The sequence below is a fragment of the Tachyglossus aculeatus genome, chromosome X1 (assembly GCF_015852505.1).
Source record: "Tachyglossus aculeatus isolate mTacAcu1 chromosome X1, mTacAcu1.pri, whole genome shotgun sequence".
Lineage (NCBI taxonomy): Eukaryota > Metazoa > Chordata > Mammalia > Monotremata > Tachyglossidae > Tachyglossus > Tachyglossus aculeatus.
The window spans coordinates 13,267,684-13,273,683 of record NC_052101.1 but is presented as its reverse complement, the minus strand read 5'-3'; the positions used below and the strand labels follow the sequence as shown (position 1 = coordinate 13,273,683).

The 6,000-nt window shown below is 42.1% G+C and overlaps 1 pseudogene; it reads left to right on the top strand.

Moving 5' to 3' along the window:
* Positions 1-2,028: 2,028 nt before the first annotated feature.
* Positions 2,029-6,000, top strand: part of LOC119949820 — a 29,249-nt pseudogene continuing 25,277 nt past the window's right edge.

Here is a 6,000-nt window from a genome sequence, read left to right as displayed (position 1 = left end):
GGTTTTGTTCTCTGTCTCCCCCTTTTAGACTGTGAGCCCACTGTTGGGTAGGGACTGTCTCTTTATGTTGCCAATTTGTACTTCCCAAGCGCTTAGTACAGTGCTCTGCACATAGTAAGCGCTCAATAAATACGATTGATGATGATGATGATACAGAGGTGGGTAGGAAACCACTGGAGATTTTTGAGGAGGGGAGTGACATGCCCAGAGCGTTTCTGTAGAAAGATAATCCGGGCAGCAGAGTGAAGTGTTTCCCCCTCCTCCCCGTCTCCATCCCCCTCGCCTTACCTCCTTCCCGTCCCCACAGCACCTGTATATATGTATACGTGTTTGTATGTATTTATTACTCTATTTATTTATTTATTTTACTTGTACATATCTATTCTATTTATTTTATGAATATGTTTTGTTTTGTTCTCTGTCTCCCCCTTCTAGACTGTGAGCCCACTGTTGGGTAGGGACCGTCTCTATACGTTGCCAACTTGGACTTCCCAAGCGCTTTAGTACAGTGCTCTGCACACAGTAAGTGCTCAATAAATACGATTGATTGATTGATTGATTGACTGGAGTGGGGAAAGACAGGAGGTTGGGAGGTCAGCAAGGAGGCTGATGCAGTTATCTAGGCGGGATAGGATGAGTGATTGTACCGGCAATTTGAATGGAGAGGAAAGGGCGGATTTTAGCCATGTTTCTCAGTTCTTAATACAGTGTCTGGCACGTAGTAAGCACTCAGTGAATATCATTAAAAAACTCTTTAGTAAGCAAGCACACTTCCAGCTGAGCTGTTTACACACTTCACATTGAGCCAGCTAATCTTTCTCTCCCCACCCAACCTTGACAGAGAAAACTAGTCTCACCTTTCACTGCATTTTCAAATTCCTCACGGGTTTCAAACAATTCTTCTTCAACCTAGAAAGGAAAGCCTGATGAGGGGTTAGTTGGCAACCACAATGAGAATCCACGGTCACAGGGTCAGAAGGACTTGGATTCTAATTCCGCTCTGCCACATGTCTTCTGGGCAGCCCGTGGCCAAGTCGCTTCACTTCTCTGGGCCTCAGTTACCTCTTCTGTAAAATGGGGATTAAGATTGTGAGCCCCATGGGATTAGCTTTCATCTACCCCAGGGCTAAAAACAGTGTTTGGCACACAGTAAGCACGCTTAGTACAGTGCTCTGTACACAGTTCAGTGCTCAATAAATACGATTGAATGAATGAATAAATACAATTATTCATTCATTCAATAGTATTTATTGAGTGCTTACTGTGTGCAGAGCACTGTATTAAGCACTTGATAATTATGGTGTGGGGAGATCCCCACTTACTTCACCCCAGCTGCCGCAAATAGCCACCGGATGGTTTCCATCAATCAATCAATCGTATTTATTGAGCGCTTACTGTGTGCAGAGCACTGTACTAAGCGCTTGGGAAGTACAAGTTGGATTCCATCCTGCCTCTTCCGTTCAAGTAGTGAAGCTTGGGTTTCGCAGCCATGACCGTTACCCTGAAACAATGAGAAAATTCAGAACCGGCACCCAAGTCTTTCCTTGCATTAATCCTGAACCTCCCATTGCTTTAAATGAAAATAGGCCAGAGTTAATATGACTGTGCTCTTTCCACAAAACCATGTTGCTTCTCTTTCCTGAAGAGAGTAACCTCTAAATGCTTAACTAAACTGCCTTGATATATGTCTAGATCACTACTTCAAAACCTTTGAGATACTATTAGATTAAAGCAAAACTTAGTTCTTCAAGGAAGAATGTACTTTAGCCTACTCCTTTTGTGTTTAAGAAAGGATCCTGCCTGGCCAGTGATTAGTGTTTATTTTTTAAAAATGCATTTCACACTGCACCTTGCAATATTTTACTTTCTACTAATGAGTCTGTTAGAATGATAGGTTGACAGATCCACATTTCAAAAGACGTGCAAATTTGCTCTGCGGGATTGCAAAAGTCGGCAAATACACACAAAATCGTCATTAAATTTACAATATCTTTGCCTTGCAAAACTCCACATTCTAGGTCTTCAACCATGAGAGACTCGGTATGAAGAAGACAAATCTGTGTCTTGGGATAGAAAACTCCGTCAGACTTTGTAAGGTCATTCAAGTCACCCGGAGTTAATGTTGTAATCTTCTAAAATATGTCTTGAAAACAGACAATGGGGTGACAGGGCAAAAATGTTTCCTCTGGCAAACTATTGAAGGAGTCATTTTCCTCAGCTCCAACGTATGATTTATTGCTATTAAACGTCATAATAATATAATATAATTAAAATAATAAAGTATATTCTTCTAGGACTATTTTAAGGAAAAAGAGGTGCTGGTACCAGGAATAACTGTGGTATTTGTTAAGTACTTCCTATGTGCCAAACACTGTAGTAAGCACTGGGGTAGAAACGAGACAGTCAGACCAGACACAGTCCCTGTCCCACATGGTTCGTAGTCTCGGTGGAAAGAACAGCCATGGAATCTTACCTTTAGAAAACTGTAAAAGCTCTACCACTGGCAATCACTGCTTGATGCAATGAGTAGCTATGGATTCATTTTACAGACAAGAAAACTGAGGCACAGGGAAGTGGCTTGTCCACGGTCAGACAGCAGGCAGGTGACAGATCAGGATTAGAATCCAGATCCTCTGAGTCCCAGGCTCAAACTCAATCCACTGAGCCACACTGCTCCTCCAGAAATTCCTTTTTATTGATTCTTCCATTTCCTTCCAATTGTATCATGGAATCGACAATTTTAAGATGATTGCCAGGAATTCATTAATTCGTATTGGGATTGAATCCATAGCTACTCATTGTATCAAGCAGTGATTGCCAGTGGTAGAGCTTTTACAGTTTTCTAGAGGTAATTTGTTAAATACACAACATCAATCCATCAATTGTATTTGAGCACTTACTGTTAAATATACAACATCAATCCATCAATTGTATTTCAGCACTTACTGTGTGAAGAGCACTGTTCTAAGCACTTAGGACCATACACTATAACAAAGTCGACATGTTCCCTGCCCTCAATGAATTGAATCTATATTAGTTTTCTGGAAATGGGTGGGAAGTGATTAGACAAATCTCTTTCTATCCTTGTTATCTGTACTTCTCCTTTCCCTTGATTCATAAAGACAAAAATCACACATTTAATTTTATTTCATTTCCTTGGTTTTAACTTCAGGGTTTGCTTGAATCTTTTTAAAGTTTTGACGCTCCTCTTTAACTAGAGCTACGAACAGGGGCTTGCCATATTCCTATTCCTCTCTAAGACACGAACAGCCTGGCTAAGAATCACATCATGGGGCAACTAGCTGACCTCTGCTTTGACTTTTCTGACCACTGCTGACCGTCTCCTGAAATATTTGCTCTCCCTCTTTCAGGAGATCAGGAATTCCTCAAGATTTTCAAGGGCTCTCTCCCTCTCTTCTGCACTGCTTTTCAATATGCACCCTTTATTTACCCCACCTTCAGCTCCACAGCACTTATACAGATATTTGTTTGACTTACACTTTAAGCTATTTTGATTCAGGTTAGTCTTGAATATTTTTTTCAACCAAACTAAAAGTTGCGGGGCTGGAAGTTGGGGGTTATAAAAGATGCCTGAGATAAGAGCACAGACTCCAGAACTCACTCTCCCACTGCCCAAAATGTCTGCTTTAATTATTTTACCAAGGCTGGATTATGTACAAGCTTTGCCCCACGATTCATTCCATTTTAGACCCATAGAAGCTACTGCAGTTATACCATAGTTATAGTCTAGACTATAAGGCAAAGGAGGTTTTGTGTCCACCCTTCATATTGTTTTGTTGTCTGTCTCCCCACTTCTAGACTGTAAGCCCACTGTTGGATAGGGATTGTCTCTTTCTGTTGCCGAACTGCACTTTCCAAGCGCTTAGTACGGTGCTCTGCACATAGTAAGCGCTCAATAAATACGATTGAATGAATGAGTATTCAAAATTTATACACTTACATTGTCCGTGATCCCCTCTAGACTAAAAGTTCCTTGTGTGCAGGGAACATGTCTACCAACTCTGCTGTACTCTACTCTCCCAAGCGCTTAGTACGTTGCTCTGTACCCAGGAAGCATTCCGCAGTAGATGTTCACTAAATACGATTACTCGATTGATCTGAATAAATATGAGTTGCTCTAATTGGCAATGGGGCCCAGTGGAAAGAGAATGGGCTTGGGAGTCAGAGGACCTGGGTTCTAATCCAGGGCCTGCCACTTGCCTGCTGTGTGATCTTGGGCGAGTCACTTTGCTTCTCTGTGCCTCAGTTTCCTCATCTGTAGAACAGGGGTTCAACACCTATTCTCCCTCCTTCTTAGATTATGAGCGCATATAGGACCAGGACTGTGTCCGAGCTGATTATCTTGTATCTACCCCAGTGCTTAGAACAGTGCTTGACACATACTATGCACTTAACTAATACCATTATTATTGTTGTTATACTTATTATTATTAAGAAGAATAATCATATTAACTCTGGCCTATTTTCATTTAAAGTAATGGGAGGTCCAAGATTAACGCAAGGAAAGAGTTGGGTGCCAGTTCTGAATTTTCTCATTGTTTCAGGGTAACGGTCATGGCGTGAAACCCAAGCTTCACTACTTCAATGGAAGAGGCAGGATTTATTCATTCAATCATATTTATTGAGTGCTTCCTGCATAAAGAACACTGTACTAAGTGCTTGGGAAGTATAAATTGGCAATATACAGAGATGGTCCCTACTCAACAACGGGCTCACAGTCTATCCAGTGGCTGTTTGCAGCAGCTGGGGTGGAGGTAGGTGGGGATCTCCCCAAACCATAATAATAATGGTATTTGTGCATTCATTCAATCCTATTTATTGAGCACTGAACTGCGTACAGAACAGGGTTTAGGGTTTAGGTCCTACAGTGCATTAAAACGTTCATGATATTCTGTGTGGTTTGGGGAACATTCGTTCCTTCCGAACACCTGAAATATTATTTCAGAGGAAATTGACCTGCTTTTATTTTTAATATCTGTGCCTTTCTCCTGCTTTAAGTCCCTCTCCATCATCTCCTCCTTGCCTCGTTGCCTTTTGCCTTTAGCTGTCACTTCCCAAAGACAGTTCCCGAAAAAAGTTGTTTATCCCATTCCGCTCCCTGCTGCTTTTCACTTGCTTGTGAAGTGGACACCTGAATATGGTCCCTCCCCTGGTTCAGTCCCAGAACAGCTTGCTTACTATGTGTCAAACACTGTTCTGAGCACTGGGGTAGATGACAGCTAATCCCATGGGGCTCACAATCTTAATCCCCATTTTACAGAAGAGGTAACTGAGGCTCAAAGAAGTGAAGCGACTTGGCCACGGCTGCCCAGAAGACATGTGATAGAGCGGAATTAGAATCCAAGTCCTTCTGACCCTGTGACCGTAGATTCTGATTGTGGTTCCCAACTAACCCCTCATCAGGCTTTCCTTTCTAGTTTGAAGGAGAATTGTTTGAAACCCGTGAGGAATTTGAAAATGCAGTGAAAGGTGAGACTAGTTTTCTTTGTCAAGGTTGGGTGGGGAGAGAAAGATTAGCTGGCTCAGTGTGAAGTGTGTAAACAGCTCAACTGGAAGTGTGATAATAGCACTGGTCAGAGGATCACTCCGGGTGGGGTCCATTCTAAGGGGGCACTGTAGTGAGCAACACATCGGGGGAAACTCGATTTCTTCCCCTGAAGGAAAAGTGTCCCAAGATCTTGCTTAGGGAGGATTTCTCCTCTGCCGGGCCGTGGGGACTGAACCAGGGGAGGTTCCCATCCCCCCCATCTTACCTCCTTCCCTTCCCCACAGCACCTGTATATATATATATATATATGTATATGTTTGTACATATTTATTACTCTATTTATTTAGTTATTTTACCTGAACATATCTATTCTATTTATTTTATTTTGTTAGTATGTTTGGTTTTGTTCTCTGTCTCCCCCTTTTAGACTGTGAGCCCACTGTTGGGTAGGGACTGTCTCCATATGTTGCCAATTTGTACTTCCCAAGCGC